The sequence below is a fragment of the Somniosus microcephalus genome, chromosome 3 (genome assembly GCF_052327205.1).
Source record: "Somniosus microcephalus isolate GS21.2 chromosome 3, FLI_Smic_1.0, whole genome shotgun sequence".
Taxonomy (NCBI): Eukaryota; Metazoa; Chordata; class Chondrichthyes; order Squaliformes; family Somniosidae; genus Somniosus; species Somniosus microcephalus.
Window position 1 is genome coordinate 127,341,965 of NC_140989.1, and position 14,887 is coordinate 127,356,851.

Below are 14,887 nucleotides of genomic sequence, written 5' to 3' on the forward strand. Positions count from 1 at the left end.
CTGATGCTGTGATAATAATGTTACCCCCGACACTGTGACGATACTGTTACTCCCCCCGACACTGTGATGATACTGTTACAACCCCGACACTGTGACAATACTGTTACACCCCCGACACTGTGACAATACTGTTACTCCCTGACACTGTGACAGTACCGTTACCCCCGACACTGTGACAATACTGTTACTCCCTGACACTGTGACAGTACCGTTACCCCCGACACTGTGACAATACTGTTACCCGACACTGACAATACTGTTACCCCCCAACATTGTGACAATACTGTTACTCCCTGACCTGTGACAATATTGTTACACCCCTACACTGTGACAATACTGTTACCCCCGACTCTGACAATGCTGTTACACCCCGACACTGCCCCGACGCTCTCACAATACTGTTACCCCCGACGCTGTGACAATACTGTTACTCCCCGACACTGACAATACTGTTACCCCCAACACTGACAATACTGTTACCGCCCCGACACTGACAATACTGTTACCGCCGACACTTTGACAATATTGTTACCCCCCGACACTGTGACAATGTAATTACACCCGACACTGACAGTACTGTTACCCCCTGACACTGACAATAATTTTAACCCCCGACTCTGTAACAATACTGTTACACGCCGACACTGTGACAATATTGTTACCCCCGACACTGTGATAATGCTGTTAACCCCCGAACAGTGACAATACTGTTACCCCGATGCTGTCATAATACTGTTACCCCCGACACTGTGACAGTACTATTACCCCCCGACAATGACAATACTGTTACCCCCCCGACACTGTGACAATACTGTTACTCCTCGACACTGTAACAATACTGTTACCCTCTCGACACTGACAATACTGTTACCCCCCGATATTCCGACAAAATTATTACACCCGTCACTGACAATACTGTTACTCCCGACACTGAAAATACTGTTACCCCCCGACACTGTGACAATACTGATACCCCCAACACTGAAAATACTGTTACCCACCGACACTGACAATACTGTTACCCAGCGACACTGACAATACTGTTACCCACCTACACTGACAATACTGTTACCCACCGACACTGACAATACTGTTACCCACCTACACTGACAATACTGTTACCCACCGACACTGACAATACTGTTAACCCCCCGACACTGTGACAATACTGTTACCATCTCGACACTGACAATACTGTTACACCCCGATATTGGGACAATATTATTACACCCGGCACTGACATTACTGTTACCCCCGACACTGACAATACTGTTACCACCCCGACACTGACAATACTGTTACCCCTAACACTGACAATACTGTTACCACCCCGACACTGACAATACTGTTACCCCTAACACTGACAATACGGTTACCACCACGACACTGACAATACTGTTACCGCCGACACATTGACAATATTGTTATCCCCCGACACTGTGACAATATAATTACACCCGACAATGACAATACTGTTACCCCCCTGATGCTGTGATAATAATGTTACCCCCGATACTGTGATGATACTGTTACTCCCCCCGACACTGTGCTGATACTGTTACACCCCCGACACTGTGACAATACTGTTACCCCTCGACACTGTGACAAGACTGTTAACCCCCCCGACACTTAAAATACTGTTACCCCATACACTGACAATACTGTTGCCCCCCAATACTGTGACAATATTGTTACCACCCTGACACTGTGACAATACTGTTACACGCTGACACTGACAATACTGTTACCCCCGACACTGACAATACAGTTAACCCCCCGACACTGTGACAATACTGTTACCATCTCGACACTGACAATACTGTTACACCCCGATATTGGGACAATATTATTACACCCGGCACTGACATTACTGTTACCACCCCGACACTGACAATACTGTTACCCCTAACACTGACAATACTGTTACCACCCCGACACTGACAATACTGTTACCCCTAACACTGACAATACGGTTACCACCACGACACTGACAATACTGTTACCGCCGACACATTGACAATATTGTTATCCCCCGACACTGTGACAATATAATTACACCCGACAATGACAATACTGTTACCCCCCTGATGCTGTGATAATAATGTTACCCCCGACACTGTGATGATACTGTTACTCCCCCGACACTGTGCTGATACTGTTACACCCCCGACACTGTGACAATACTGTTACCCCTCGACACTGTGACAAGACTGTTAACCCCCCCGACACTTAAAATACTGTTACCCCATACACTGACAATACTGTTGCCCCCCAACACTGTGACAATATTGTTACCACCCTGACACTGTGACAATACTGTTACACGCTGACACTGACAATACTGTTACCCCCGACACTGACAATACTGTTAACCCCCCGACACTGTGACAATACTGTTACCATCTCGACACTGACAATACTGTTACACCCCGATATTGGGACAATATTATTACACCCGGCACTGACATTACTGTTACCCCCGACACTGACAATACTGTTACCACCCCGACACTGACAATACTGTTACCCCTAACACTGACAATACTGTTACCACCCCGACACTGACAATACTGTTACCCCTAACACTGACAATACGGTTACCACCACGACACTGACAATACTGTTACCGCCGACACATTGACAATATTGTTATCCCCCGACACTGTGACAATATAATTACACCCGACAATGACAATACAGTTACCCCCCTGATGCTGTGATAATAATGTTACCCCCGACACTGTGATGATACTGTTACTCCCCCCGACACTGTGCTGATACTGTTACACCCCCGACACTGTGACAATACTGTTACCCCTCGACACTGTGACAAGACTGTTAACCCCCCCGACACTTAAAATACTGTTACCCCATACACTGACAATACTGTTGCCCCCCAACACTGTGACAATATTGTTACCACCCTGACACTGTGACAATACTGTTACACGCTGACACTGACAATACTGTTACCCCCGACACTGACAATACAGTTAACCCCCCGACACTGTGACAATACTGTTACCATCTCGACACTGACAATACTGTTACACCCCGATATTGGGACAATATTATTACACCCGGCACTGACATTACTGTTACCACCCCGACACTGACAATACTGTTACCCCTAACACTGACAATACTGTTACCACCCCGACACTGACAATACTGTTACCCCTAACACTGACAATACGGTTACCACCACGACACTGACAATACTGTTACCGCCGACACATTGACAATATTGTTATCCCCCGACACTGTGACAATATAATTACACCCGACAATGACAATACTGTTACCCCCCTGATGCTGTGATAATAATGTTACCCCCGACACTGTGATGATACTGTTACTCCCCCGACACTGTGCTGATACTGTTACACCCCCGACACTGTGACAATACTGTTACCCCTCGACACTGTGACAAGACTGTTAACCCCCCCGACACTTAAAATACTGTTACCCCATACACTGACAATACTGTTGCCCCCCAACACTGTGACAATATTGTTACCCCGACACTGTGATAATGCTGTTACCCCCGGACACTGTGACAATACTGTTACCCCCCGATACTTTAACAATACTGTTCCTCCCCGACACTGACAATACTGTTACCCCAACACTGACAATACTGTTTCCACCCCGACACTGACAATACTGTTGCCGCTGACACTGACAATCCTGTTATCCCCCGACACTGTGACAATACTGTTACCCTGACACTGACAATACTGTTACCCCCCGACATTGCAACAATATTATTACATCCATCACTGACAATACTGTTACCCCGACATTGTGTCAATACTGTTGCCCCCGACACTGTGACAATACTGTTAACCCCCCCGACACTGACAATGCTGTTCCCCCATACACTGACAATACTGTTACCCCCCGACATTGTGACAATATTGTTACCCCCCTGACACTGTGACAATACTGTTACCACCGACACTTTGACAATATTTTTATCCCCCGACACTGTGACAATATAATTACACCCGACACTGACAATACTGTTACCCCCCTGATGCTGTGATAATAATGTTACCCCCGACACTGTGACGATACTGTTACTCCCCCCGACACTGTGATGATACTGTTACAACCCCGACACTGTGACAATACTGTTACACCCCCGACACTGTGACAATACTGTTACTCCCTGACACTGTGACAGTACCGTTACCCCCGACACTGTGACAATACTGTTACTCCCTGACACTGTGACAGTACCGTTACCCCCGACACTGTGACAATACTGTTACCCGACACTGACAATACTGTTACCCCCCAACATTGTGACAATACTGTTACTCCCTGACCTGTGACAATATTGTTACACCCCTACACTGTGACAATACTGTTACCCCCGACTCTGACAATGCTGTTACACCCCGACACTGCCCCGACGCTCTCACAATACTGTTACCCCCGACGCTGTGACAATACTGTTACTCCCCGACACTGACAATACTGTTACCCCCAACACTGACAATACTGTTACCGCCCCGACACTGACAATACTGTTACCGCCGACACTTTGACAATATTGTTACCCCCCGACACTGTGACAATGTAATTACACCCGACACTGACAGTACTGTTACCCCCTGACACTGACAATAATTTTAACCCCCGACTCTGTAACAATACTGTTACACGCCGACACTGTGACAATATTGTTACCCCCGACACTGTGATAATGCTGTTAACCCCCGAACTGTGACAATACTGTTACCCCGATGCTGTCATAATACTGTTACCCCCGACACTGTGACAGTACTATTACCCCCCGACAATGACAATACTGTTACCCCCCCGATACTGTGACATTACTGTTACTCCTCGACACTGTAACAATACTGTTACCCTCTCGACACTGACAATACTGTTACCCCCCGATATTCCGACAAAATTATTACACCCGTCACTGACAATACTGTTACTCCCGACACTGAAAATACTGTTACCCCCCGACACTGTGACAATACTGATACCCCCAACACTGAAAATACTGTTACCCACCGACACTGACAATACTGTTACCCAGCGACACTGACAATACTGTTACCCACCTACACTGACAATACTGTTACCCACCGACACTGACAATACTGTTACCCACCTACACTGACAATACTGTTACCCACCGACACTGACAATACTGTTAACCCCCCGACACTGTGACAATACTGTTACCATCTCGACACTGACAATACTGTTACACCCCGATATTGGGACAATATTATTACACCCGGCACTGACATTACTGTTACCCCCGACACTGACAATACTGTTACCACCCCGACACTGACAATACTGTTACCCCTAACACTGACAATACTGTTACCACCCCGACACTGACAATACTGTTACCCCTAACACTGACAATACGGTTACCACCACGACACTGACAATACTGTTACCGCCGACACATTGACAATATTGTTATCCCCCGACACTGTGACAATATAATTACACCCGACAATGACAATACTGTTACCCCCCTGATGCTGTGATAATAATGTTACCCCCGATACTGTGATGATACTGTTACTCCCCCCGACACTGTGCTGATACTGTTACACCCCCGACACTGTGACAATACTGTTACCCCTCGACACTGTGACAAGACTGTTAACCCCCCCGACACTTAAAATACTGTTACCCCATACACTGACAATACTGTTGCCCCCCAACACTGTGACAATATTGTTACCACCCTGACACTGTGACAATACTGTTACACGCTGACACTGACAATACTGTTACCCCCGACACTGACAATACAGTTAACCCCCCGACACTGTGACAATACTGTTACCATCTCGACACTGACAATACTGTTACACCCCGATATTGGGACAATATTATTACACCCGGCACTGACATTACTGTTACCACCCCGACACTGACAATACTGTTACCCCTAACACTGACAATACTGTTACCACCCCGACACTGACAATACTGTTACCCCTAACACTGACAATACGGTTACCACCACGACACTGACAATACTGTTACCGCCGACACATTGACAATATTGTTATCCCCCGACACTGTGACAATATAATTACACCCGACAATGACAATACTGTTACCCCCCTGATGCTGTGATAATAATGTTACCCCCGACACTGTGATGATACTGTTACTCCCCCGACACTGTGCTGATACTGTTACACCCCCGACACTGTGACAATACTGTTACCCCTCGACACTGTGACAAGACTGTTAACCCCCCCGACACTTAAAATACTGTTACCCCATACACTGACAATACTGTTGCCCCCCAACACTGTGACAATATTGTTACCACCCTGACACTGTGACAATACTGTTACACGCTGACACTGACAATACTGTTACCCCCGACACTGACAATACTGTTAACCCCCCGACACTGTGACAATACTGTTACCATCTCGACACTGACAATACTGTTACACCCCGATATTGGGACAATATTATTACACCCGGCACTGACATTACTGTTACCCCCGACACTGACAATACTGTTACCACCCCGACACTGACAATACTGTTACCCCTAACACTGACAATACTGTTACCACCCCGACACTGACAATACTGTTACCCCTAACACTGACAATACGGTTACCACCACGACACTGACAATACTGTTACCGCCGACACATTGACAATATTGTTATCCCCCGACACTGTGACAATATAATTACACCCGACAATGACAATACAGTTACCCCCCTGATGCTGTGATAATAATGTTACCCCCGACACTGTGATGATACTGTTACTCCCCCCGACACTGTGCTGATACTGTTACACCCCCGACACTGTGACAATACTGTTACCCCTCGACACTGTGACAAGACTGTTAACCCCCCCGACACTTAAAATACTGTTACCCCATACACTGACAATACTGTTGCCCCCCAACACTGTGACAATATTGTTACCACCCTGACACTGTGACAATACTGTTACACGCTGACACTGACAATACTGTTACCCCCGACACTGACAATACAGTTAACCCCCCGACACTGTGACAATACTGTTACCATCTCGACACTGACAATACTGTTACACCCCGATATTGGGACAATATTATTACACCCGGCACTGACATTACTGTTACCCCCGACACTGACAATACTGTTACCACCCCGACACTGACAATACTGTTACCCCTAACACTGACAATACTGTTACCACCCCGACACTGACAATACTGTTACCCCTAACACTGACAATACGGTTACCACCACGACACTGACAATACTGTTACCGCCGACACATTGACAATATTGTTATCCCCCGACACTGTGACAATATAATTACACCCGACAATGACAATACTGTTACCCCCCTGATGCTGTGATAATAATGTTACCCCCGACACTGTGATGATACTGTTACTCCCCCCGACACTGTGCTGATACTGTTACACCCCCGACACTGTGACAATACTGTTACCCCTCGACACTGTGACAAGACTGTTAACCCCCCCGACACTTAAAATACTGTTACCCCATACACTGACAATACTGTTGCCCCCAACACTGTGACAATATTGTTACCACCCTGACACTGTGACAATACTGTTACACGCTGACACTGACAATACTGTTACCCCCGACACTGACAATACTGTTAACCCCCCGACACTGTGACAATACTGTTACCATCTCGACACTGACAATACTGTTACACCCCGATATTGGGACAATATTATTACACCCGGCACTGACATTACTGTTACCCCCGACACTGACAATACTGTTACCACCCCGACACTGACAATACTGTTACCCCTAACACTGACAATACTGTTACCACCCCGACACTGACAATACTGTTACCCCTAACACTGACAATACGGTTACCACCACGACACTGACAATACTGTTACCGCCGACACATTGACAATATTGTTATCCCCCGACACTGTGACAATATAATTACACCCGACAATGACAATACTGTTACCCCCCTGATGCTGTGATAATAATGTTACCCCCGACACTGTGATGATACTGTTACTCCCCCCGACACTGTGCTGATACTGTTACACCCCCGACACTGTGACAATACTGTTACCCCTCGACACTGTGACAAGACTGTTAACCCCCCCGACACTTAAAATACTGTTACCCCATACACTGACAATACTGTTGCCCCCCAACACTGTGACAATATTGTTACCACCCTGACACTGTGACAATACTGTTACACGCTGATACTGACAATACTGTTACCCCCGACACTGACAATACAGTTATCCCCCGACACTGTGACAATAATGTTACCCCCCGACGCTGTGACAATAATGTTACCCCCCTGACACTGAAAATACTGTTATCCCCCGACACTGTGACAATACTGTTACCCCTGACACTGGCAATACTGTTACCCCCCGACACTGTGACAATACTGTTACCCCCGACACTGTGACAATACTGTTACCCCGACACTGACAATACTGTGACCCCCCGACATTGCGACAATATTATTACACCCATCACTGAAAATACTGTTACCCCGACACTGTGTCAATACTCTTACCCCCGACACTGTGACAATAATTTTACCCCCCCGACGCTGTGACAATAATGTTACCCCCCTGACACTGAAAATACTGTTACCCCCCAACAATGTGACAATATTGTTACGCCTGACACTGTGACAATAATGTTACCCCCGACACTGGCAATACTGTTACCCCCCGACACCGTGACAATATTGTTACCCCGACACTGACAATACTGTTACCCCCGACACTGTGACAATACTGTTACCCCCGACACAGACAATACTGTTACCCCCGACACTGATAATACTGTTACCCCCCGACATTACGACAATATTATTTCACCCATCGCTGACAATACTGTTACCCCCGACACTGACAATACTGTTACCCCCCAAATACTGTGACAATACTGTTACACCTGACACTGTGACAATACTGTTAACCCCCCCGACACTGTGACAATACTGTTACCCTGACACTGTCACAATACTGTTACCACCGACACTGTCACAATACTGTTAGCCCCCGACACTGACAATACTGTTACCCCGCCGACACTGTGACAATACTGTTACCCCCCGACACTGACAATACTGTTACCCCTCCGACACTGTGACAATACTGTTAATCCCCGACACTGTGACAATACTGTTACCCCCGACACTGTGACAATAATGTTACCCCCGACACTGACAAATCTGTTAAGCCCCCGATGCTGTCACAATACTGTTACCCCCCAACACTGTGACAATACTGTTACCCTCTCGACACTGACAATACTGTTACCCCCACTATTTCGACAATATTATTACACCCCTCACTGACAGTACTGTTATCCACTGACACTGACAATTATGTTAACCCCTGACACTGTGACAATACTGTGACACCCAGACACTGTGCCAATACTGTTACACCCGACACTGTGATAATGCTGTTACCCCCCCCGAACTGTGACAATACTGTTACCCCCGACACTGTGATAATGCTGTTACCCCCCTGTACTGTGACAATACTGTTACCTCCGATGCTGTCACAATACTGTTACCCCCGACACTGTGACAGTACTATTACCCCCCCGACAATGACAATACTGTTACCCCCCCGACACTGTGACAATACTGTTACCCCCCGACACTGACAATACTGTTACCATCTCGACACTGTGACAATACTGTTACCCTCTCGACACTGACAATAATGTTACCCCTCGATATTGCAACAATATTATTACACCCGTCACTGACAATACTGTTACCCCCGACACTTTGACAATAAAGTTACCACCAACACTGTGACGATACTGTTATTCCCCCCGACTCTGTGACGGTACTGTTACACACCCGACACTGTGACAATACAGTTACCCCCTGACACTGTGACTATACTGTTAACCCCCCCGTCACTGTGGCAATACTGTTACCCCCCCCGACACTGACAATACTCTTACCCCCAGACACTGACAATACTGTTACCCCCAACACTGACAATACTGTTTCCCCCGACACTGACAATACTGTTATCCCCCGACACTGTGACAATACTGTTACCCCCCCGACACTGACGATATTGTTACCCCCAACACTGACAATACTGTTACCCCACAACACTGTGACAATACTGTTACTCCCCGACACTGTGACAATACTGTTACCCCCCGACACTGTGACAATACTGTTAACCCCCAACACTGACAATATTGTTACACCGACACTGACAATACTGTTATACCCCGACACTGTGACAATACTGTTACCCCCCCGACACTGACAATATTGCTACCCCCAACACTGATAATACTGTTACCCCCGACACTGTGACAATACTGTTACTCCCTGACACTGTGACAATACTGTTACCCCCAACACTGTGACAATACTGTTAACCCCCAACCCTGACAATATTGTTACCCCCGACACTGTGAAAATACTGTTACCCCCGACACTGACAATAATGTTACCTCCCCGACACTGACAACACTGTTACCCCCGACACTGTGACAATACTGTTAACCCCCAACACTGACAATATTGTTACCCCCCGACACTGTGAAAATACTGTTACCCCCGACACTGACAATAATGTTACCTCCCCGACACTGACAATACTGTTTCCCCCCAACACTGTGACAATACTGTTACACCTGACACTGTGACAATACTGTTACCCTCCCGACACTGTTACAATACTGTTACCCCCTGACACTGTGACAATACCGTTACCCCGACACTGTGACAAATCTGTTATCCCCCCGACGCTGTCACAATACTGTTACCCCCGACACTGTCACAATACTGTTACCTCTGACACTGTGACAATACTGTTACCCCGACACTGATAATAGTGTTACCCCCCCGACACTGTGACAATACTGTTACCCCCAACGCTGTCGCAATACTGTTACCCCCGACACTGTGACAATACTGTTACTCCCCGACACTGTGACAGTACAGTTACCCCCCCGACACTGACAATACTGTTACCCCCGACACTGTGACAATACTGTTACCCCCGACACTGTGACAATACTGTTACCCCCGACACTGTGACAATACTGTTACCCCCGACGCTGTCACAATACTGTTACCCCTGACACTGTGAAAATACTGTTACCCCGACACTGTGACAATACTGTTACCCCCGACAATGTGACAATACTGTTACTCCCCGACACTGTGACAGTACAGTTACCCCCCCCGACACTGACAATATTGTTACCCCCCAACATTGACAATACTGTTACCCCCCGACAGTGACAATAATGTTACCCCCGACGCTGTGACAATATTGTTACCCCCCGACACAGAGAATATTGTTACCCCCCACACTGACAATACTGTTACCCCCGACACTGTGACAAAACTGTTACCCCGACACTGTGATAATGCTGTTACCCCCCCGAACTGTGAAAATACTGTTACCCCGATGGTGTCACAATACTTTTACCCCCGATACTGTGACAGTACTATTACCCCCCTGACAATGACAATACTGTTACACCCCCGACACTGTGACAATACTGTACACCCGACACTGTGACAATACAGTTACACCCGACACTGTGACAATACAGTTAGCCCCCGACACTGTGACAATACTGTTACCCCCCCAACAATGACAATACTGTTACCCCAGACACTGACAATACAGTTACACCCGACACTGTGACAATACTTTTACCCCTCGACACTGTGACAATACTGTTAACCCCCCCGACACTGACAATAATGTTACCCCATACACTGACAATACTGTTACCCCCCGACACTGTGACAATATTGTTACCCCTCTGACACTGTGACAATAAAATTACACGCTGACACTGACAATACTGTTGCCCCCGACACTGACAATACAGTTATCCCCCGACACTGTGACAATACCGTTACCCCTCGACACTGTGATAATACTGTTACCCCCCCGACACTGACAATACTGTTACCACTGACACTGTGACAATACTGTTACCTCCCCGACACTGACAATACTGTTACCCCTGACACTGTGACAATACTGTTACCCCCCCGACACTGACAATAATGTTACCCCTGACACTGACAATACTGTTACCCCCCGACACTGTGACAATAATGTTACCCCCCTGACACTGATAATATTGTTACCCCCGACAATGTGACAATATTGTTACCCCCCGACACTGTGACAATACTGTTACCCCGACACTGACAATACTGTTACCCCCCGACATTGCGACAATATTATTACACCCATCACTGACAATACTGTTACCCCGACACTGTGTCAATACTGTTACCCCCGACACTGTGACAGTACTGTTAACCCCCCGACACTGACAATACTGTTCCCCCATACACTGACAATACTGTTACCCCCCGACACTGTGACAATATTGTTACCCCCCCACACTGTGACAATACTGTTACCGCCGGCACTTTGACAATATTGTTATCCCCCGACACTGTGACAATATAATTTCATCCGACACTGACAATACTGTTACCCCCTGACGCTGTGATAATAATGTTACCCCCGACACTGTGACGATGCTGTTACACCCCCGACACTTTGACAATAGTATTACTCCCCGACACTGTGACAGTACTGTTACCCCCGACACTGTGACAATACTGTTACCCCGACACTGACAATACTGTTACCACCCCAACATTGTGACAATACTGTTACTCCCTGACCTGTGACAATATTGTTACTCCCCTACACTGTGACAATACTGTTACCCCCGACTCTGACAATGCTGTTACCCCCCGACACTGTAACGATACTGTTACCCCGACGCTGTCAGAATACTGTTACCCCCGACGCTGTCACAATACTGTTACCCCCGACACTGTGACAATACTGTTACTCCCCGACACTGTGACAGTACAGTTACCCCCCCGACACTGACAATACTGTTACCCCCGACACTGTGACAATACTGTTACCCCCGACACTGTGACAATACTGTTACCCCCGACACTGTGACAATACTGTTACCCCCGACGCTGTCACAATACTGTTACCCCTGACACTGTGAAAATACTGTTACCCCGACACTGTGACAATACTGTTACCCCCGACAATGTGACAATACTGTTACTCCCCGACACTGTGACAGTACAGTTACCCCCCCCGACACTGACAATATTGTTACCCCCCAACATTGACAATACTGTTACCCCCCGACAGTGACAATAATGTTACCCCCGACGCTGTGACAATATTGCTACCCCCCGACACAGAGAATATTGTTACCCCCCACACTGACAATACTGTTACCCCCGACACTGTGACAAAACTGTTACCCCGACACTGTGATAATGCTGTTACCCCCCCGAACTGTGAAAATACTGTTACCCCGATGGTGTCACAATACTTTTACCCCCGATACTGTGACAGTACTATTACCCCCCTGACAATGACAATACTGTTACACCCCCGACACTGTGACAATACTGTTACACCCGACACTGTGACAATACAGTTACACCCGACACTGTGACAATACAGTTAGCCCCCGACACTGTGACAATACTGTTACCCCCCCAACAATGACAATACTGTTACCCCAGACACTGACAATACAGTTACACCCGACACTGTGACAATACTTTTACCCCTCGACACTGTGACAATACTGTTAACCCCCCCGACACTGACAATAATGTTACCCCATACACTGACAATACTGTTACCCCCCGACACTGTGACAATATTGTTACCCCTCTGACACTGTGACAATAAAATTACACGCTGACACTGACAATACTGTTGCCCCCGACACTGACAATACAGTTATCCCCCGACACTGTGACAATACCGTTACCCCTCGACACTGTGATAATACTGTTACCCCCCCGACACTGACAATACTGTTACCACTGACACTGTGACAATACTGTTACCTCCCCGACACTGACAATACTGTTACCCCTGACACTGTGACAATACTGTTACCCCCCCGACACTGACAATAATGTTACCCCTGACACTGACAATACTGTTACCCCCCGACACTGTGACAATAATGTTACCCCCCTGACACTGATAATATTGTTACCCCCGACAATGTGACAATATTGTTACCCCCCGACACTGTGACAATACTGTTACCCCGACACTGACAATACTGTTACCCCCCGACATTGCGACAATATTATTACACCCATCACTGACAATACTGTTACCCCGACACTGTGTCAATACAGTTACCCCCGACACTGTGACAGTACTGTTAACCCCCCGACACTGACAATACTGTTCCCCCATACACTGACAATACTGTTACCCCCCGACACTGTGACAATATTGTTACCCCCCCACACTGTGACAATACTGTTACCGCCGGCACTTTGACAATATTGTTATCCCCCGACACTGTGACAATATAATTTCACCCGACACTGACAATACTGTTACCCCCTGACGCTGTGATAATAATGTTACCCCCGACACTGTGACGATGCTGTTACACCCCCGACACTTTGACAATAGTATTACTCCCCGACACTGTGACAGTACTGTTACCCCCGACACTGTGACAATACTGTTACCCCGACACTGACAATACTGTTACCACCCCAACATTGTGACAATACTGTTACTCCCTGACCTGTGACAATATTGTTACTCCCCTACACTGTGACAATACTGTTACCCCCGACTCTGACAATGCTGTTACCCCCCGACACTGTAACGATACTGTTACCCCGACGCTGTCAGAATACTGTTACCCCCGACGCTGTCACAATACTGTTACCCCTGACACGGTGACAATACTGTTACCCCCGACACTGTGACAATGCTAATAAACCCGACACTGTGACAATACTGTTACCCCCTTACACTGTGAAAATACTGTTACCCCCCCGA